The sequence below is a fragment of the Agelaius tricolor genome, unplaced genomic scaffold (assembly GCF_023055355.1).
Source record: "Agelaius tricolor isolate 1412-34295 unplaced genomic scaffold, bAgeTri1.0.p SCAF_3, whole genome shotgun sequence".
Taxonomy (NCBI): domain Eukaryota; kingdom Metazoa; phylum Chordata; class Aves; order Passeriformes; family Icteridae; genus Agelaius; species Agelaius tricolor.
In genome coordinates this window covers 46,638,550-46,660,843 of record NW_027269263.1, presented here as the reverse complement: position 1 = coordinate 46,660,843, position 22,294 = coordinate 46,638,550, and the positions used below count along the sequence as shown (strand labels likewise).

Genomic DNA, 22,294 nt, shown 5'->3' with positions numbered 1-22,294 from the left:
AAATATGGGTGACCCTTGAAAAAATCTTTATTTTACTGAATTTGAGAAGGAAGTAGCTTTCTGTAGCCCTACAAGTCTCCTTGGCAACTGCATCATTTCTCATTCTCTTGTGCTGAACCTGGTCCACCATGTACAATAACTTAATATTGATTTGGAGTATGGACTTTTTTCATTTCACATGGCTGCATAATCCCAACTGAATTGCAGTATTTGCCTGCCCTGTTGAATATTTAGGTTATGTAATATGGAGTACCATCACCTGGAAAGACTTAGAACAAACTGTTCCAGAAAGGCCTATGAAGTGATGGTTAGGGCACACTTGCTATGAAAGAGCAAGTCTCTCACAACTTCAGTGGAATGCTGTAACCAGGGGGTAGCTTGAGTGACCAGATGGGGTGTGAATGACATATCCTTAGAAAGAAGAAGAGCTGAAAGGATTGTCAAACCTGGAAACCTGGAAGTACCCAAGTTACCTAAATGATTTAGAGTCTTCGGGACTCTGCTTGTAAAGTAGATGGAGAACAACGTAATTGCAAGCACATAGAACATTTTATTGGTGGAAAGTCAAATTTACTACAATAAAATGCAAAATTATTATATGTATACGGGTTGGAAGTATTTAAAAGTGATGAGGTGATTAGGAAAATTATCCAGGAATATTCAAGTTCAAATCCTCAATCTAAACCTGAAATAAGCATTACTTAAACTCTGCCTCCTATATCCAAGGTGAATAGTACAAACATATTTACAGGCCATGCTGAATTTGCTTATGTTCTTTTATTTCCTTCTGACTGTTTGATACATGTTATTTCTAACACATTTTGTGCATATGTTTATGCTTTTCTTCATCCAGCACTGTGTCTGCAAAATCATTACTCTCTCTCTCTCTAATACTGATGTAATATGTAAAATACCAGATATAATTAGTAACTTTTCTTCTTGGAGTCAAAACTAGAGTAGAATTTAATATTGCAATTGTATTTCAAATTGGTGAAACCTGAGGAAAGCAGGTTTATGAACTGTGCTGCTTGCATTCTCTGATTCTACTACAAGGTGTCAGCTTACGCTTCGATTCACAAACAAGCACAATGGAAATTGTAACATGGCCCTTTCTGCTTTCTTCCAATGTGGTCTGAATACCAATAAAATCACACAAGGTGAAATAGTTGTCTTGAAAACACTCAGAAGCAGAGGTTAGCTTTTTGGTATTACAGATAAGTCTCCCTATTCATTTGCTTGCAATCTTCTATCAATTGAATTTCTTTACCCCAAAACCAAGAAAATAACAAGGAAATAAAAAGAAAAAAGAAAATAAATGTATTGTCTTGCAATTTTTTAGAAGTTTGAAAAAATATAAAACTTAATTCTCTTTCATTTCCACAGTAAAATATTTTGAGTAGATTCAGAAATCAATTTCCACATTTTTCTTTTGAGGAAGTTATCTTTTTGATTAAGGATACTCTTTTGGTTTTCTCCTGCCTCTGTTGTGGTGTGTTTTATGCTTGTTCAGTTTTCCCTCCATTGTTCTCTCAGAAAGTCCTGTCCTGTTACCAGTTTGTGTCAATCCCCAAACCCCTCCCCAGTTGTCTTGGATACCAAATGTATCTTTCTTGTTCCCCACCCCTGGCAGCCTGCCTGTCACTCGACACCCCTGCCTCTTTTTCTAGAGAGTTCGGGCCAGGGTGTCGAGTGATTGGGTTAGGGGCCAGGGTCCCTCCCGCAACTGTGTTTGATGGGTTCTCCGATCATGCCAATCCTTAATGTATCCCTCTCTGATTTGCTATCTTTCACCCCTCCCACCCTCAGTAAAACCGAGGCTTTTTCCCTGCCTCGGGGCTCTCAGCTTCTTCCACCGAACCTGCACGTTTCCCTACCAATAAAACCACCCCCCCGAAGAAACTGAGGGTCGCCTCTTCATTTCATCCTGCGACTTCGGAGCTCTTTACTGCGGCCACACGTCCGCAAGGCTTGACATCGCCTTGGGCACAAAGCCCTGACTCCGGGTTGGGGAAGTGCCTTACTGGCTGGAGGTTGGCTGGACACTTATCTAGCCTGGGCGTTTCACTTTTCACCGGCCACTGCTCCAGTTTTGGCGCCCGGCGCGGGGCCCCCCCTTTTCTCGGATTCGTGGACCCCACGGACGGGATTTCGAGAATCCCAGCGGTCGCGGAACTACCCTGTGGTCGAGCAGACCTTGTGCGCGAGGTAGCGCTCCCCGGGGACCCTGGACGGCAGCTCCTTGCACCTGGGAGTCGTCCTGTCGCAGGAAACCCCTCGTTCCAGCTTTTCGTTTGTCGCCTCCGGACTTCGTGAGTATTCTGCTACTCTCCCTGTCGCCTTCCCCTCTATTGGTGTTTCGTCACCACCCTTCTTTTTCTCTAGACAGGAGCCGGGGGTGGGCACCCTTATTTTTTTTCTTTCGCGTTTACTGGAACGGGGGGGGCTTTTCCGCAGCTGCCACTTATAACATCGAGCGATGGGTGCAAAGTTTTCGCTCTCGGCAGCTCAGAAGGGGCTGTTTTACCAAGTTGTGGGTATCCTAGTTGGGGGGGGTTGTTCCGTTGATAAAAAGGAAGTTAAAAAATTAATCCGATGGCTTTTTTCTGAGTTTCCCGAAGTCTCCCCCGATCAAATTAAAGATCCTGCCTTTTGGCAGAGGGCAAATGCCAAGTTATCAAACTTGATTAGATCACGAGACACCTCGCTTTCTCCGTTAGCTTTTTGGATTTCACAAATTCGATCTATCTTGAAAGCAGGAGGAAACTCAGAAAAACCTTCGGTCAGTTTTAGTTCGTGCCCCAGTTCTCCCGCCTCTCCCTCTACCCCTAACCCTTCTTCCCGTCCCCACAAATGTAAAACCGGGATTCTGAAAGGTGCAGCGCGCTCCAGCCCCGCGCAGGGTGACCATTCGTCCCCTAGCCCCCTTCAAAATCCTCGGCCCCCCCGCCCTAAGAGTCCTGGCCAGTCTCTTAGGGGCTCCTCGTCTTCCCCTACCTCTCCTGTTCCCGCCCCCAGGTCCTCAGTTTCTAAAACCCCAAAATCCAAAACCCTAATTTCTAAGTCCCCAGTTTGCTCCCAGTCGCCTCCAATTCCCCAAAATGGCTCCTATGGAGCCCAAGATGGAGGCAACCACATGGCTGAAATGGCGGGAAAGCCCTCTTCTTCTCCCCAGAATCCCTTTTTCCCAAGCTCCAACCCTTTCCTGCCAGTCGGCCACTCCCAGTGTTCTACCCCCTCGTCCTTCCCCCCTCCTGGTCCCTCCTCCTTTCCAGAAACCTCCTCTTCAGTAGTCCCTCCCCTTTCTCCTCCCACATCCCCGCCCATAGCTCCTCCCTCGGTCCCTCCCATACCACCTCCCATCTCTCCACCCCCTGCCAGTCAAAAGGTTCCACCCCTTGTCTCCGCCTCCTGGGAGGGTCCCTCGATATCGGATTGCCCTGCTCAAGTTCCCAGCCACGCCCCTACCTCCTCCTCTCCCGGTTCCCACGCTCTCCCTGCCGGCTCCCGCGCTTTGGGTTCCGGTGGGGGGGCAGCAGTTGGGAACCGGGAACCGGGGTCTGCTGCGATACCATCCGCAGCCCCGGTTGTTTACCATCCAGAGGGAGATGGTGGGGTGCGTCGCCAGTGGGTCCCCTTACACCATTCACAAATTAAGGAGCTGTGCAAGGCACAGAAAGATTACGGCCGGGACAGCGAATACTTTCGGGGAGTGTTGCAGGCAACACTTACCGAAGCCGATGTCACCCCCTCTGACATCCGGCGCCTCTTCACGTGTCTGCTCAATCCCACCGAGCGGGCTATGTGGGAGGCAGCCTGGAAGAGGAGAGTGACGGAGGCCCTCCCGAGCCTGTGGGAACGGCCCCACACGGGGCTGGACCTAACGGGCAATGTCCTGGCCATCGATCAACTCCTTGGGACCGGCAACTGGGCAGATGGGCACTCGCAGGCGAGTGCCATCCCCCAGGAAGCACTCCGGGAGTCAGCGCGGGCAGCCGAGAAGGCGTTCCTGGCGCTGCCGGGGGCGGCTCCTCTCCTTTCTTTTTCCAGAATCTTTCAGGGCGCCGAGGAATCTTTCCTCGATTTTGTCGAACGTCTTCGAAAAGCTGTCGAGCAGCAAGTGGCGGACGAAGTTGCCCGGGAACATATCCTGAAGGAAGTAGCATCCACGAATGCAAACTCTGCGTGTAGGGATGCCATCCTCAGCCTCCCGATGCACCCACCCCCCTCGCTGCACGATATGCTCGAAGTCTGCACCCGGAAAGTCCTAATCATGCCATCTAGGGAGGGAGAGAAGAGAAAACAGCTGCCACCCCGAGTCAGCGCCACAGAAGAGGCGCCTGAAAACACCTTCTCTGAAGCCACCTGCCGCTCGCCTGCTCCCGGTCCTTCCGCCGCCAAATCACCCTGCCATCTGTGCGGAAAGCTCGGGCATTGGATGCCCGACTGCCCGCTGCGGCGGGAATTTTATGAATTCAAAAGGGGGCAGGGACTCCTGGGGAAAACCCAGACAAAAAACTAACATCTGAGCGCAGTTCCCCCCTGCGCCATGATAAAAATAGGGCGGGACAACTAACACCACGCAGGGAGGGGAGATCTCAGGGACCGCCGCCTGCCAAACAAGACATATTCTCACCGGACTTGTCACATGTTGCATGTCTCCAACCTAGACCCGTGCTAACTACCTTTTCTGCTTTCAGACCCTTCCGGCTGCAGCTGACGGAGCCACTACATCTTAAGAACTCCGATTTTCAACTCGTGTCAGTCAGCCCGGAATGCCCAGGAAACTGGGGGCGGATAAGGTGTAAGTACGTCGTTGTCGGAGACACTAAGCACACACCTTTAGAGGTGAACATAATCCCAGGTCTTCTGCCATCTGACCCAGGACTGTTCGCCGTGGGGCTGCACTGTGTCCAACCCCCCACTTTCCTGCCCAAGGGACAGGTGATCGCGCAAGCGATCCCTGTTCCCGAGATAACTTGGGCCCTGGGGTTTCCTCCGGCTGAACTCCAAAATTCAACAGTAGCTTGGGCCCAGGTCCTGGGGCGGGAAAGGCCTCATGTCACCTGTCATATCTCAAAAGGGGGAGAGGGCAAGCCTCTTAAAGGCTTGTTGGACACAGGAGCAGATGTAACGATCATTCCTTCCCGGGAATGGCCGTCACATTGGGAATTGCAAAACGCGCCTGGCCACGTCCGAGGTGTCGGGGGTTTACAATTGGCACGTCAATCAAAGAGCGTTGTACAAATTACGGGGCCGGATGGGCAATTGGCTTCAGTGCGCCCATTCGTATTAGATTACACGGAACCCCTGTGGGGGAGAGACCTCTTAGCCCAGTGGGGAGCCCGAATTGACCTCCCAGCAGCTCCCCAGGTTTTTCGGGCAGCGGTCACTGATGAGCGCCCTACCTGGAAACTGAATTGGAAATCTGATAAACCAGTACAGGTAGTGCAGTGGCCGCTCAACAAGCAAAAATTAGCGGCGCTCAATGAGCTTGTTAAGGAGCAGCTACTCAAGGGCAACCTGGTGGAGACCATGTCAGAGTGGAACTCCCCAGTGTTCGTTATCAAAAAGCCCAACAAAGATAAGTGGCGGCTCCTTCACGACCTCCGCCAAATTAACAACATCATTGAAGATATGGGGCCTCTCCAACCAGGGATGCCGTCCCCAACGATGCTCCCCCAAAATTGGAATTTGGTCGTAATTGACATAAAAGATTGCTTTTTCCAAATTCCCTTACACCCGGACGATGCTCCGCGTTTCGCCTTCACGGTTCCTGCCATCAACCGTGAAGCCCCAAGCAAGCGCTATCATTGGCGAGTTCTTCCGCAAGGCCTGAAGGCCAGCCCGATGATCTGCCAATGGTACGTCGCCTCCTTGCTGTCCCCAGTACGTGCAGCCACCAAAGACACCATCATTTACCATTATATGGATGACATTCTAGTGTGCGCTCCGACCAACGACCTACTTACCCATGCGCTTGACCTAACAATCGATGCATTGGTTGTTGCAGGGTTCGAGCTCCAGCAAGATAAGATTCAACAGATGCCACCCTGGAAGTACCTGGGCCTGGAAATAACGAAGCGGACCATTGTTCCGCAAAAATTGGCTATTAAAACTAACATCAAAAACCTGGCAGATGTCCACCAGCTGTGTGGGTCCTTGAATTGGGTAAGGCCTTGGCTAGGCATTCCAACAGAAGACCTAGCCCCCCTTTTCAATTTATTGAAAGGGGGAGAAGAGCTTAGTTCTCCAAGGTCCCTTACCCCAGAGGCCCAGACAGCGCTGGAGAAGATCCAAAACTCCATCTCGGCCAGGCAGGCCCACAGATATCACCCGGGCCTGCCATTTAAATTCATTGTTCTAGGTAAGCTGCCACACCTCCATGGGGTGATTTTCCAGTGGGACGATTCCATCAAGGGCAAGGACCGGGGCTCGGGGGATCCCCTCTTAATCATAGAGTGGGTGTTTCTCAGCCATCACAGGTCCAAAAGGATGACGCAGCCAGCCGAGCTGGTGGCAGAATTGATCAGAAAGGCTAGATCACGGATCAGAGAGTTGGCAGGTTGTGACTTTGACTGCATCCACATTCCTTTAAAATTTGATTCAGGCCATCTAAAAAGAAAGATGATTGATAACCTTCTGGAAACAAATGAGATGCTTCAACTGGCTTTGGACAGCTACACCGGCCAAATTGCAGTAGATCGGCCGGCCCACAAATTATTCAATCAGGAATTCACATTGTCTCTAAAATCAGTTCAGAGTAGAACTCCTCTGAAGGCTTTGACAGTTTTTACAGACGCGTCTGGAGCATCCCACAAGTCAGTGATGACTTGGAAGGATCCTCAGACTCAGCGGTGGGAGGCAGATGTCACAGAGGTGGAAGGTTCACCTCAAGTTGCTGAGTTGGACGCAGTCGTCAGAGCCTTTGAGAGGTTCTCTGAACCATTCAATTTGGTCACTGATTCAGCCTATGTCGCGGGTGTAGTTTCCAGAGCCGAAAATGCAATTTTACAGGAGGTATCAAACATCCCTTTGTTTAACTTGCTCTCTAAGCTTGTGAACTTAGTCTCCCACCGAGAGCAACCCTTTTATGTGATGCATGTCAGGTCACATACCGATTTGCCTGGATTTATTGCGGAAGGCAATAGGCGTGCTGACGCCCTTGCCGCTCCTGTTCAAGCTGCCCCACTCCCTGATCTGTTCAGTCAGGCCAAGATCAGCCACCAGCAATTTCATCAGAACGCCCCTGGCCTTGTTCGACAATTCCATCTTACACGCGAACAGGCCAAGGCGATCGTGGCTACATGTCCTCAATGCCAGTCCCACCAGCTCCCAACAATACCCTTGGGAGCTAACCCCAGAGGTCTATCTAGTTGCGAGGTGTGGCAGATGGATGTTACCCACATTCCTTCCTTTGGCCGTCTGCAATTCGTACATGTCTCAGTGGATACCTTCTCCGGCGCAGTCCATGCCTCTGCCCACACAGGGGAAAAGGCAGCAGATTGTGAAAAACACCTAGTTCAAGCGTTTGCTGTCCTGGGCATCCCCAAGGTCCTGAAAACAGACAATGGCCCGGCGTATAAATCCAAGGAGCTGCGAAGCTTCCTGCAACAATGGGGAATAGAGCATAAGACCGGCATCCCCTATTCCCCGACAGGCCAAGCCGTGGTAGAAAGGACCCACCAGAGCCTAAAGAGAGTTTTAGAACAACAGCGAGTGGCTGTGAAGGTGGAGTCCCCCCATATCCGTCTCGCGAAGGCGCTTTTTACCATTAACTTCCTAAACTGTTCTTTCGAAAATCTCAATCCGCCTATCGTGCGACATTTCGGGAGACATGAGCAGCTGCAGGCCAGGGTCAGGCCTCCTGTCCTGATTAAGGATCCGGAGACCTGGAAAACGGAGGGGCCTTTCGATCTAGTGACTTGGGGAAGGGGATACGCTTGCGTGTCCACCCCCTCAGGTCCGAGATGGATCCCCGCTAAGTGGGTCAAGCCCTTCCGCCCTGGGAAGACTCTGAGAGCAGAAAACGTAGAACAGGTCACGGAGGCATGTTGGCGGCGGCGGCGGAAGCTCCCAGGGATGGAGCCACTCCCAGTTTAACCCTCTCCCTGCCCCGGGCAGGACCTGATTCAGAGTCATTCCTTATGTCTGTCTCTTGTTTGTTTTTAGTTTTCCCCCAATGGAACGTGTCTACATCTTAGCCCGCTTGACAGCCGTCCTCATCTGGACCCTGATGCCATCAGTGGGCCCATGGATCGTCCCCCAGCCCAAGGCCAACGTTTGGCGCACCCTCGCGAGTGCCCTTGGCCAAGAACACATATGTTTAGATATGGGCTCAGCAGAGGACCCGATGTCGTCATGCCTTGTGGGGATCCCTCTCTCCCTTAATGAGTTTCCCTCCCCTTTCAATACTTCCCTCACCTCCCTCTTATCCAAGACCCCTCCTCTAAAAATCAATGCACAAAATGCCTGGGGAGAAGGAGTCAAGGGGCTGGTCCCTTTGAGCTCTGAACCTCCAGAGCTTGATTTGCTCGGCTCAGCCAATGCTTCCCTCTGTATTTGGTTTCAGTTCGCCCCTAACCCTTGGGACAGCAGGTACTCGTGGATCAAACCATCAAGGCCCGAGTACAAAGCTGCCCAGTGGTGTCGAATGACCATCGAGATGCCACTTGCTTCCACCCTGAGTAGCCAACCGCTGTCCCTGCCCCGAGGTATCTTTTTCATTTGCGGAGACCGAGCTTGGGCTGGCATCCCCGCTCGTCTAGCCGGAGGTATCTGCACTTTTGGGCGGCTGTCGCTGCTTACACCCAGCATTACCCAAATTCGCGATTGGAAAATGAAAAGAGCACAACCAAATTCGGCCCGCTCCAAAAGAGATCTCAAAGATCTCGACCCGGATTGTGACTCCCAAATTGAACATTGGTCGAAACCAAAAACTGTAGCCCTCACCCTGCTTTTGCCCTGGGTGTCTGTGGCCAAGTCTCTAGGTGAATTGGCCCACCTGGAGTGTTGGGTAGCTAAGCAAGCCAATTTAACGTCAGCGACGCTATCAGACCTCCTCACAGACGAGGAAATTACAAGGAAGGCGACCCTCCAAAATCGCGCGGCAATTGACTTCCTGCTTTTACTGCATCACCACCGCTGCGAGGAGTTTGAGGGCCTCTGCTGCCTTAATTTGTCATCTCGGGCTGAGGACGCAAGGGTGGCCATAGATAAAATGCAAAGCCTTGTCCACCAAATAAAACAACAGACATCAGACTGGCTGGGGGACCTCTTTCAAGGATGGGGTCTGTCAAGCTGGGCTGAGTCCATCCTGAAAACTATACTTTCCACCCTTTTAGTTTTACTTATTGTTTTGATCGCCTGCTCCGTAGTCTGGGGACTCGTAAAGAGACTTATATCCAGGACCATCAATGTCCCAGACGTCAGCCGAGCGGAAGTCTCAGAAGAAGAAGGAGAAAGAGTTGACACCGCTTCATCAGAAAACTCCGATCCTGAAGACTCCAGCTCGGTTTCTAGCGACGCGGAGCAGGCTGAAACTTCATTTTGAACAGTGTTTGCCCTTACAGTTCTTTTATTTTTAAACGAAAAAGGGGGAGATGTTGTGGTGTGTTTTATGCTTGTTCAGTTTTCCCTCCATTGTTCTCTCAGAAAGTCCTGTCCTGTTACCAGTTTGTGTCAATCCCCAAACCCCTCCCCAGTTGTCTTGGATACCAAATGTATCTTTCTTGTTCCCCACCCCTGGCAGCCTGCCTGTCACTCGACACCCCTGCCTCTTTTTCTAGAGAGTTCGGGCCAGGGTGTCGAGTGATTGGGTTAGGGGCCAGGGTCCCTCCCGCAACTGTGTTTGATGGGTTCTCCGATCATGCCAATCCTTAATGTATCCCTCTCTGATTTGCTATCTTTCACCCCTCCCACCCTCAGTAAAACCGAGGCTTTTTCCCTGCCTCGGGGCTCTCAGCTTCTTCCACCGAACCTGCACGTTTCCCTACCAATAAAACCACCCCCCCGAAGAAACTGAGGGTCGCCTCTTCATTTCATCCTGCGACTTCGGAGCTCTTTACTGCGGCCACACGTCCGCAAGGCTTGACATCGCCTTGGGCACAAAGCCCTGACTCCGGGTTGGGGAAGTGCCTTACTGGCTGGAGGTTGGCTGGACACTTATCTAGCCTGGGCGTTTCACTTTTCACCGGCCACTGCTCCATGCCTCTTCAGTGGCAATTCTGTAACTCAGGGAGGGTAACTGGACTGGAGGAGGACGTACTGAAAATTTGCATTTGCTGCCTAACCAAGATTTATGAATGCAGGAGATTGACTCATCATTAGAAGCGGGTTAGGAGATTCAGCTTTGAAATATATAAAAAATATCATTAGAGAGAGGGAAAAGAATAGCATAAAATAGTTCTGCTATGTGCATTTTGTGAAAAGGCTTATCAGTTATTTTCATTTTTACTCTAAGGGGGAAGCTGCAACAGGGCAAATGGCTCAGGTCAATTCAACATCCTGCTCAAAAGAGGGCAGCCCAGGGTCTTGACAAGTTGCATTTTGGAAATCACTAGGGAGAGAGATTCCTCCACCTCTTTGTGCAGCCTTTTCCAGTGCCTGACCTCTTTCACAGTGAATAACGTACCAAAGTAGAATTTTTTTATATTCATGAGTTTGGCTACTAGCCCTTGATCTTTTGTTGTACCCATCGAAGAAAAAAAATCAGATTCTGTCTTTACTGTAACTCCATTTTAAGTAATGAAAGACTTTAAATTATATTCCTCCCTATATTATAATTATATATTCCTCCCTATATTATATTCCTCCCTATTCTCCATGCTAAACTGTTTCAACAGCCTTTCCTGATGTTCTTCAGCCTTTCTAATCATCTTAGTGATTCTCCACTAGGTTCTGTTTGTTGATATATCTCTTTTACCAGGTGTCAAAACCAGACACAATATTCCAGATACAAGCATTGAATTCAAAATCACTGGATGAAGAAGAATAACCATTTGCTTCAATCTGCCATCTACACCCTCAATCTGTTAATTACACCCTTGCTAATACATCCCAGTAGGCATTTGGTCTTCATTGTTGTAAACGTATCTTGATCCCAGGTCACTTAAAGACAGTCTGTTCCCAGCCTGGACTGATGATGGACATTCTTCATGCCAAGTAGAAGACTACTTTGTATTTATTGATCATTAGGAGATTCTTATCAGTTCATTTTTTCAGCTGGTTTATTCTTTCATTACCAAGAACAGCCTAGCTCTCAAGCATATTAACCATGGTTCCCAATTTGAAATAATAAAAGAACCTGAGAGGGTGAATCATCATCAAGGTCACTGTCCAAGTTGTTAAAGTATCATCCCTTTAAATCAATTCCAGAGGAACATGCCATGATCACTAGGTACACTTTGATCACTAGGTATCATTGGCCATTATCCTTTGGGTCTGATTGTCCAAATTTTTCATCCGGATTATACTTCACACATCTAATCTTTAGTTTGGCTACCAGGACTCCATGGAAGATCTTGATATAAAGGAGATAATTATGTAATATTGATATAATCAAGGTAAATGGAGTTCACTGCACTCCCTTCAGCCACAGAGCTGGTCATTCATTCATTGCCTATAAGAAATTGATGCTAACTATACCCAGTAACCTTGAGTTGGGGTTGTTTGGGTTTTTTGTTTGCTTCACGTACCCCAAAAGAGTTTTGGGATATTGAGGGTGAATATTAGCTCTATAATTCTGCCAGGTACTGAGGCTGACTATTCTCTCTGCCTAAGAAGAAACTTTGGATGTGCATACTTTCTGGGGCCTCTAGGATAGGAGGTTAAGTAATTTTAATTTGGATAAATAAATTTTAGTGTCTTTGCACATATGTCAGCTTCCTATCTTTCTTACCATAGCCAATGGAGGATCCAGATACCCAAAAGAATCTAGTGTCACTGAAGAAACCTTAGGATACCTGAGGCAGAGTCACTGAACTAGAAGATATGACCCATGACCTGCAGAACAATCATACTTTCCCACAGAAGTTGAAGATCAGGGAAGATATTGCAAACAATCTCACATAAATAAACACATGTGCTTAACAAACTGAATCATTCCATGGACAACTGTTACGGATCTAAATCACCCTCTTGGCTTCCCCTAGTGTTATTAATTTAAGCTCTATGGCTTGTGATAAAAGCATAAATTATGTCTGTAGCTTAAATGAAAGCAATATATTGAACTAAATTTTGCCCTCCATTGTCTGTACCTAGTTTTCACCTCCACAGCATCAATTAAGAGTGTCCAAAGAGAAATGAATTGTAAATATTAGGTTTCAAGTGGGTTGTAGAGCCAGGTTGATGAGAACTCAAATAGATATGAATTGCACAGAGAGACCTTCTCAGATCTCTTTGCGCCAACATATACTCTCAAACTGAATGCACCTCCACTGTACAAAAAGTTTTTGCTAAGAACATTAGGAAATCAATGAGGGTCACTTCACTGATAAATTGCATTATTTATTCACAGCTCTATGAAAAAGGAAAGAAAAAGTGTTTTGAAGTTTCCCATTTATTAATAACATGAATATTGTATTCTTTACAGCATTTATGTTATTATTTTGTTGTTTAGTGGATTTTTCCCCATTTCCTTACACTTATTTTGTCTGAAGTCTATATATTGGAATTTTAAAAAGTATGTAAGTACACGTGAGACCTGTAGAATGTCCTTGAAAATGCAAGTGTGAAAAGTTATGTATGGAAGAACCAAAGTACAACAGTCATTTCTATATCTGGTAGAGTATACCAAAGTTTGCAAATTTCCTAAGTCACTCTAGGACAATGGTTAATGTAACCAAATTCTGCATCTCATCTGTACAAATGTATAGTACAAATAGATACTAATTGACTCAGTTCTGCCATAAATTTAATTGGGGTTATAACCATGATAACTAACCTGTACTACACCACTTAGAGTATTCTTAATAATCAACCTACTTTTTCACAACAGATGACTATTGTGATAGCTTGTACAACAGATGCCTATGGTGATAACTTGTACTACACTACTTAGATAATTTCTATAAAACTCTTTTATTATAGCAAGTAAGAATTTGTATTATGTTTTTATCAAATCAAAACAGGGATTAAAAAATTCACCACTGTATAGAAATCAACATTTTCTTTGTGAAGTGTAGTTAAAGAATAGTGATTTCTAGCCTAAATAAAGTCCTAGATTTACCCTGAAGAAAAAAGGAACAAGATGATTTGCAATTTGAAAAGAAAAAATATCAAGAAAACAATAACATGAAAATTATTTGGAAACTTTATTTCAGAGGCAAGAACTTGAACAGTTTTTTAAATCCTAGAAATTCATTGAGACAAAGTAAAATTTCACTGAAAAAATACCAGAATAAAATTTAAAAATTAATGTTCCTGTATGCTAGCTTTTAAGATTTTGCTTGTTGCTAAATAACAAGAAATTCTGAAAGCAAGCAAAACTAGCAGTGCTTATGAATTAAGAAAGAGAGTGGAGGAAAGGAAAAAGAAGTATATTTCTGAATCATGCAAAATGTTCAGTATTTTTGTGGATCTGATTCTGATAGAAAAACATGAAATGCCAGTTCCGTGATAATTAGCAGCTAAACAGAAAACTTCTTTCCATTTCATTTTAAAATCGATGCAGTGTGATGAATAGATCTACATATCACAAGTCATCCCTCTGAATTTAATAGGCCTTCTTGTAAAAATAATGTTCTCTGTGGCAGACTAAGTATTAGAATTTTGTTTTCAAGATCTGACCCTGCTTGGTTCAGTCCTATAGATGAATATAATTCCATCTTTTCAAATCTGCATTTAATTGCTTTAGGAGCAAGAGAAGAGAGGAAAGAAGATTTGTTCTTAGCATGAAGCAAACATATTTCGAGACTCTTATAACTGCCTTCTATCCAAATTGAAATGAGATGCTATGAAAATGATAGAATTAATTTTTGTCCTCTGCTAATCTCAAATAGATACAAATTGAGAACTGAACAATATGTTGTCACTCTTCTTCACAGTTCAAAAATACAGCACTGATGATGAGCCGAAATCCCGGGCCATACTGAAGAACATTTGAATCCAAAATTAGATGTTTATTCAAAAATGGAACATCAAATAAACTCTCAAACTATACATAGGCAGCAGGCATGATACTTCTGTCATTAATGACTCATTAGGAAGGGGTGGGTGTGGGGGAGGGAGTGGTGTGTGTGTGTTTGTGTATTTATTATTGAATTGTGAATTACTGACTGCAATTGCTAGCAGCCACTTTTCCAAATTTAGGTATTAAATCTCTTGGGAAACATTTTTCCATGAGCGTGCAATTTCTAGGACCCTACTAAGTTTAAATTCTGGGATTTCCTTATCAGAGGCTTGAAAACTGTATTTGGTTTGCATGAGGAGGCTTTGGGAGTGGTGGGCCTACAGGGGTGGCTTCTGTGAGAAGCTGCTTCCTCCATGTCTGGCAGAGCCAGTTCCTGGCAGCTCCAAAGATAAATGAGATGCTGGTCAAAACTGGGGCAATTAGAAATAGTGGTAACACCTCCATGACAACATATTTAAGAAGGAAAAAAAAAGATACTGTGCAGATGTAATGATGGACAAGGAAAAGAGGGGTGATAATATGTGAGAGGAACAACTCTGCAGACACCAAGGTCAGTGTAGAAGGAGGATGAGGAGCTGCCCCAGGTGCTGGAGCTGAGATTTCTCTGCAGACCATGGTGCAGGCCATGGTGAAGCAGCTCTGCCCCTGCAGCCCTGGCATGGGGATGCAGAGGTCCATCTGCAGCCCCTGGAGGAGCCCCACGCTGGAGCAGGTGGATGCCTGAAAGAAGGCTGCGATGCCATGGGAGACCTGGCCTGGAACAGGGTCCTGGCAGACCCTTGGGGAGAGGAGCCCATGCTGCAGCAGGTTTCCTGGTAGAATTTGAGACCCCATAGAGGGGCCACTTCAGAGCAGGCTGTGCCTGAAGGACTGCACTGCGTGCACAGGGATCCACACTGGAGCAGTTAATGAAGAACTGTTGCCTGTGGTACGGACTCATGTTGGAGAAGCTGATAGAGAGCTGTCTCCCATGGCAGGGACACCAAAGTGGAGCAAGGCAACAACTCCTCTCTCTGAGCAGAGGGAGAAACATGTGATGAACTGACCATAACCCCCATTCCCTGTTTCCCTGCACCACTGGGGGAGGAGGTAGAGCTGGGATAGAGGAAGGTTTTTAAGGTCTTATTTTAATTCTCATTATTTTGCTTTGATTTTGTTAGTAATAAATTAAATTATGTCTAATTCTAGCCTGTTTTACCAATACTTGGTGAGTGATCTCTCGTGGTCCTTAACTCATGAACCCTTTGTTCCCCTGTCCAGCTGTGGAGGGAAGTGATAGAGAGGCTTTGGTGATGCCTGGCCTCCAACCAGCATCAACCCACTACAAAAACACATTGATAAAACATTGATATAACATTGATAAAACCCTAAGATTCATCCACTGAACTACACGTAGAAAACTCTCCAGATGTAATGCAGGTTGAGAAAGATAATTGCTGCTCACACTTAGTGGGATAAACTGTTGAAGGAAGCTCTTGTTTTCCAAGAAACTGCTGTCAGCTTCTCAGCTATCTCACAAAATTTCATCAATCAAAATCATTCATCAAATCAAATCAATCACATTTTAACAAAATGTGTACATTCACTCATGTGACAGGCAAGCATTTCTATTACAATAAGATTCATTACTAATTCCAGTTAATTTTAGGGGTTTTCTTCAAGTTTAATTAAGCTTGTATTTCAACATTCCACTTTACTGTGAGCTGCATAGCTCACAGTATTTTTTAAAATAATCTACATTTCATCAGTCTCGTTTCATATATAGTTAATAAGTAGAAAATCCTCTTCGGAAATTAAAGAACCTTTTACATTATCTTTATAATTAACTCAGTATTGAATTAATAATGGAGACATAGTAAAACTTTAAACTGAAGCTTTGAAATACAGAATTACAAATAGCTAATCTAAAGAAAACTGCAGATGAAAGACATGAGAAACAGGTCAACTTCAGAAAAAAGTATAATGAAACTAAATCAGTGAATTTTGTGTGTGTGTGTTTACAAATAATCTCTGAGCTATTGATATTTCTCAATTCAGGCTACAAATATATTGTGCTACACTTGCAAGCTGTATTGCCTAATAAATTATAAATATTGTATTTCACATGTAACCTGATTCTGCACTAAGGGAGCAGATGAAATTGTAGTGTCCCATTAGAGGCATCTTCTAATACTTATTATTCTGGCAGAATAAAGGTTTAATCTCCAGGTAGTCTCAGCTATGTGATTTATAGCAAGTCTGAGTGTGTGTCAAAGAAGCAAGACTGGCAAATTCTTGGAGCCCTTTCTGGCTCTCATATATGGATATGGATTTTGCTCCAGTCGAATTCAGTGCCCTAGTCTGGAGAAAGAGGAAATTGCATATTCCCTGGGTTTGTTGCTGCACAGATTTGGATCATGACAGCTGTGGCATGTATCCATACAGATGAACTATAAGCATCATTCCTCAAAATAGGTGTTCTCACCAATCCTTCCTTACTTCTACTTTTGCCATAATGGAACTCTCCACATTATATTGGATTAATGACCCACAAGATCAGAATCAGCTAATTTTTCCAGATGACTTTCCTAATACCGAATAATACAAATTATTACTTTTATAATTTGTTTCCTAGCAACATTTACAATATTGGCATCAATCCTGAGAAATAGCATTTTATTCTATGGGTAATTTTTACAACAAATCATCTCAACTTTTGTTTGTCAATACTGCAATACTTGTACTACTAAGATGTCACCTAGGTTTTGAATGGTTATGTTCAATTTTTTTATTTCTTTTCCTGTATGTCAATAGACTGGAAAATTTCAGATCTTGTCTAGGTAGAATGCTAATCCGAGCTTTAAAAGGAATTCTATAACATAAGAGGCAAACCTACAACATATCCAGAGAGAATTAATTCACTTCTTTCTAACAGAATACACAAATCTCTGCATGAATAAAAATGTATTATATTTCTAAATGGAAAGTCAAAATCCAAACCCACAACTTATCAAAACCAATTCCTCAGAAAAACTCAATTGTGAATGTAAATTGCATGCATAGTAGCGATATTTTTCAAATCTACATCATCACCTATTTCCTCTTAATACATATCAGTCTTATTTTTTTTCTCTTGCCAAGTGAAAGTGTTGTATAAGCTTTACAATTGAAGGGAAGAATTTAAAAGTGAAAGGAAAGCATAATTTGAATGTAAATGAGAGAATTTAAACACATTTCTGAGGGATGCCTCTGATACTTGAAAGACTTTACAAAATGAGATTTAAGTTGATACTAATAGTGTGTGACTGGAATGTAAAGGTTTAAGGATGTTCATTTGCCATTGATAGGATATCAGAAATAGGCCCAGAAAAAAACTGCCTGAAGACTTAGGGTTTCAATTATGATTAGCAATAGTAACTGCTATTATAATTGCTGTAGCTGTTATGAGAGACCATAAAGTAACAAAACTAAAACATTAGATTATTTTAGAATGAACTTTACAGAAACTGCCAGCCAGTAATACCAAGCATCATCCCAGTTGACTTTCTACACTTAGGCCCCTTGATAGTTCTTTCTTGAATCATGGCTCCTTCCATAGAATCTTCTAACCCTTTTGAATAATATTTTACAATGCAAAAATGCCTAGAAGTCTCTCAAGGTCCTGTTATTTTATGTGTAGTTCCACTTGCAGAGGACTTGTTACCTCAGACAGGAGTCCACTGTTGAGGGAAGAGCAGGGTCAGAAAGAGGAGAATGCCCTGTACACGCTCGCCTAGTTTAGCCTCACTTAGGTTAACACCTACTGTGCCCATGATGAGGCAGAAGTTGTTGTAAACTCCATCCATTGTCGTGGGGAGGAGAGAGACATCTTCTCATCTTGGATTTCTGAACCCTCAGTTACCAGGAGACTACACAGAGACCATGGGGAGAATGTTTTCCTAGCAAGATCCTTGATATCATCATGTTCCGGTTTTTGCTATTTCACATTGTGTGTGTACACAAAATAATATAGTCTTTGGATTATTTATGATAATTATTCCAATGCAAGGGGAATCTGAAGAAAGAGAAACTGGACATTCTGTTCACCTGACTGCCAAGTGAAAGGTGCTTTGCATACCCCAAGCTACTCATGGGACATAAGTTGAAACTCAGATGCTTCTTGCAAAGGAATGATTTAAAAGCTGCTATAATAAAACTGGAAAAGTAAATAGGAGCAGAAGAAATACAAGGTACAATGAAAGTTGAGTGGGTTAAAAGGTCAAGCATAAGAGACAATGTTTTATATTTCATACTTGTCCTCCAAACTGAAAAAAATCCCATCAGACAGATATAAAATGTCTTGTCTAAAAAAAAGATTAGTGTGATATTATTTTATAAATATACCTACAAATGTCACTGCAGTCATTATTTTCCCATTAATTTGGTAGTGTCAGGCGATTATTAGAAGTCACTGTACTGTAATTCACCTTTTTTTTAAAATTCTACTTTCACAACTATTTTATTTAAATTCCTCTGCAGTCTGTGCTTTACTCCTTCATAAGAAAATAGAATTTCAAGAAACTACAAAGTGGAGCAGAGAATAACATAATTCTCTGGGAATTAGGCTACATAGAGGTTCAAATTCTGGGAAATGTGCTACATCCAGGTTCAAATTCTGGAGCTGATAAATGCTTTATGTGATGGAATTATTGAGAGAATTAAATATATGTAATATAATGTCTTGGTATTAGTGGAGTACAAAACAATATTTCTTCAGAAAGAGATCTGGAAAGCTCCTATAAAAGCTAGTGCTTCATTTTGACAGGAAAAAAATTACTTAGAAATTACCTAGATTGAACAGCATATAGCGTGTTCTGGTTTGAAAATCCAACTAATTTCTTGTGAAGCCATACAGCTGAATATTCATATTGGGAGTGAATCCTGAAAAGAAAGAAGGTAGAGCTGCTCCTATATCGTACTCAGTGCAATATTATCAATAAAAATTTTCTTATGGAAAGACTTGAAACAGGCTCATGCCTTAACTTTTATGAACACAATAAATTTTGCCCTATCTTCCTTGGTTTTTTTTTTTTTTAATCAGAAAAGTTGCACATATTCTATTTTATGCTTACCTCAGTGGACAATAGAGAATACTAGAATATTAGATGCAAGATAAAAAATGGCCATGATATTTTTGGGCATCACATTAGCATTTAAAGAGATTCCTTCTAGATACTTGGCAAAGTTTAGGTTATTCTTCAGGTAATTTATAGTTTCAAGAACAAAGAGACCCTTTTGAAAGTTGAAAAAGAAATATATTGTTTCTGTATAAGCCCTAGTACTGGAATCAGTTAAGAAAATTGTTAAGGGTCCTTATTACATAGTTAAGGCCTGTTGCATCTTAAGTGCTTTGCTAAACTGACTGTATAGAGAGTAGAACAGATGTAGTCAAAGATATAGAGTTAATATTTCTCCTTTTCTCATAGAACACTTTATTGAAGACCATTTCCTTTTAAGAAGTTTCTAATCCTCCTAAAGGGAATAACAGAAAAGAAAAATATTGCAGGAAATAAAAAAAATTATAAAATAAAAAAAAATACTGTAGGAAAAAATTTCTTCCTTGAAATTGCTAGTATCTAAAAAAATTCCTAAGAGTACACAAGTTGCATAGCTTAGTTCTTATGCTATTTTGTATTTGATTAAATATAATAATTTTTTACAATAAAAAATTATTAAAACAAAACAATTGTATGACAATGTATACTTGTGTGTTAACCCTGGCTGGATGCCAGCTGCTCACCAAAGCCTCTCTGTCATTCCCTGTTCTCAACAGGACAAAGAGACAAAATTAGGACAAATGGCTTGTAGGTCAAGAAAAGGACAGGGGGAGATCACTCACAAGCTATCATCAGATTTAACTTGGGGAAAAATTAATAGAATTCATTGCCAATCAAATCAGAGTAGGGTAATGAGAAATAAAGCCAAATCTTATAACAGTTTCCCCCACCCTTCCGTTCTTTCTGTATTCAACTTAACTCCCAACTTTCTCTACCTTTTCCCCCCATGTGATGCAGAAGGATGGAAAACAGAGGCTCCATCACATCAGTTCATCACTTGTCTCTGCTGCTCTTTCTTCCTCAGCAGAGGATTCCTCACACTCTTCCCCTGCTCCAGTGGGGTGTCCCTCCCACAGGAGGCAATGCTCCATGAACTTGTCCAATATGGGCTCATCCCATAGGCTACAATTCCACAAACTGCTCCAGCATGGATCCCTCTCTTGTGTTCTTTCTAGAGGGTGCTATCCTTCAAGAACAGAGTGCTCCAAGCATGGTCTTCCCACAGGGTCACAGCCCCCTACAGGTGCAACCACCTGCTCTGCCATGGGGTCCTCCAGGGACTGCAGGGGCACAGCCTGTCACACCATGGTCTGCACCATGGGCTGTAGAAATATAAAGGAGAAATCTTGGATCCTGCAAGTAAACTGCCCTTTGCCCTTTTTATAATGTGCTGAGTTTCAGGAAGGCAAGCTGAGCTTTAGAAAGTATATTTTGAGTGGAATAATACTGAGTAAAATAGCTGAGCATTTAAGGAATTTTCTTGAGTCTCCCAAGAATTCTATAAGAAAATAGTTTACTCATTTTTTTGTCTTCAGACAGCCCATTTTTTAATCTAAATATAATCTAAGTTGGAATAAAAACTGATATGGTAAAAACAATCTTATTAGACGCAATCTTTAAATTTATAATTTTGCTAGTAAAATGTTTTATTGTGGAACTTCAGCTTTTGGAATGTTACATCCAAATTGAGGTTAGTGCTTTTAAACTGTACAGCAGAGGCTATATGGTGTAAGAGAGGTGAGTTCCATTAAAGAAGAGACAAAAGTTAGGTTCATGGTACTAAGGGTTCAGCGTGACATTTATCTAATGAAGCTTCAGACGTCTTCCGGAGAGACATCTGTGCTTGCTGTCATCACAGGATCTACCTCCATATGTCCAATGGAAAGGAACCAACACTTCTATGCTCTTACACTCACAACCTGTTTGTAATTACTTCTTTAGTGACATGAATCATACATGCTCTCTTCAGAACTTAAGTTTTGTGAGGTATCTGAGATGTATTTCTGTATCTTGCAGTATTTTGGAGAGTGGAAGATCCTTTTTGGAAGACAAAGTCATCTTTGGCTGAGAGAGATGGAGCTGATGACTTATGCTGTTTCATGGGTAATGTCTATACAAGTAAAAAAAAATGGCTCAGAACGTGAGTTCCTAACAGTCTGTGATTGTGGGCACTGTCTAAATTTTAGCACAATTTTATTCCATGTCATGGTTTGTGCCAAACAGTCTCCCAGAAAATTGCTTCACTGTCAAGGTAACTGCATGTAACTGCATCCTACCATTCTAGGTTTGGATCTGGCCACTCTCTTTTGAGGGGGAAAAAGTGCCTGATGATACGCCATTTAACATGGCCTTACAGGCCAGAGGGTTTCCATGGCATGGTTCAATTTCTACTGTAGTCATTTCCTTTCAGTCCATACATTATTGCAAAATTCTGGGCAATGCAAAGACAAAATGGCTCCATTTCTTCTAAACCATTTTGATACAGATCTTCCTAGGAATTTCTAGAAATCTAAGGTCTTGTGTCATGTCACATAAATTTTATAGGAACATTTCTAATAATTTCATGGCATTTCTGTTTTGTATCTGAAGAGGAAATATGCACCTCTTTTGCAGTTGAAGCTCATACGGACTCCACTGAGAATTCTGCCAATGGATGTGAAGAAAAACTAGTTCACTAGTGATTTTCTGTGACATAATTAAACTTTGTATCATCAAAAACCTGTAAGCCTAAGCTACTTCTAACTCTAAAGCTGTATTTGAAACACTGTGAGGAACTGAGACATGTAAACAACACCTCAGGGGAACACATTTAAAAGGGAATGGTGATTTTTTGGATACAGTCCAAAATGCACCTGTAGCTTTTTTTTTTTTTTCCCAAATAACAGAACACATCAAACTGTAAAGGAGAAAAATAGAAGAGGAAAAACTCATTCAAGAATTTTGGAAATTATGAATATTTTTTCCCACAAGGAAAGAAGGAAAATGTTGTGAGAAACTGGAAATTTCTCTAGTTGGACGTGTAAAAACCAAAACTAATAACAATTTTTTATCATGCATGCAGAAACTGACAAAATATGATATTTTAAGAGAG

General features: G+C 43.2%; 1 long non-coding RNA gene across 1 annotated transcript in view; it reads left to right on the top strand.

Annotated features, from left to right (window-relative positions):
* Window positions 1-22,090, top strand: part of LOC139588403 (uncharacterized) — a 29,990-nt gene extending 7,900 nt beyond the window's left edge. The window contains exons 2-3 of the long non-coding RNA XR_011678667.1: window positions 21,220-21,306; window positions 21,817-22,090. This is a non-coding gene — a long non-coding RNA (uncharacterized lncRNA). The remainder of the gene's footprint in view (window positions 1-21,219; window positions 21,307-21,816) is intronic.
* Window positions 22,091-22,294: the final 204 nt, after the last annotated feature.